Source organism: Myotis brandtii, unplaced genomic scaffold (genome assembly GCF_000412655.1).
Source record: "Myotis brandtii unplaced genomic scaffold, ASM41265v1 scaffold878, whole genome shotgun sequence".
Taxonomy (NCBI): domain Eukaryota; kingdom Metazoa; phylum Chordata; class Mammalia; order Chiroptera; family Vespertilionidae; genus Myotis; species Myotis brandtii.
In genome coordinates, this window is record NW_005371588.1 from 45569 (window position 1) to 45937 (window position 369).

The following is a 369-nucleotide window of genomic DNA, read 5'->3' on the forward strand; positions in this document are numbered from 1 at the left end:
AAAAGAGAGAAGAAAAAAATACAAATAACTTCCATTAGGGCCAAGAGGTGAAATGAGCTCCTTTTTGAACACAGTCCACCTGTCACAAGAGGCCAGGGGCCAGGAGCCTGTGTTCCCCGCCCCTTGGCCTGTCCCCTCCTCCCCGAGCTGGGGGACAGGTGGTCTCCGACATCCAAGGCTCTTACTCAGGGGCCACGCTGAAAAGAAGAACCAGCTAGTGTCTGGGGGATTCACGCGTGAGCAACCCCCACCCCAAAGAGGTGGCCTGGCCCTGGCCGGTTTGGCTCAGTGGATAGAGCATCGGCCTGCGGACTCAAGGGTCCCAGGTTTGATTCCGGTCAAGGGCATGTACCTTGGTTGCGGGCACAT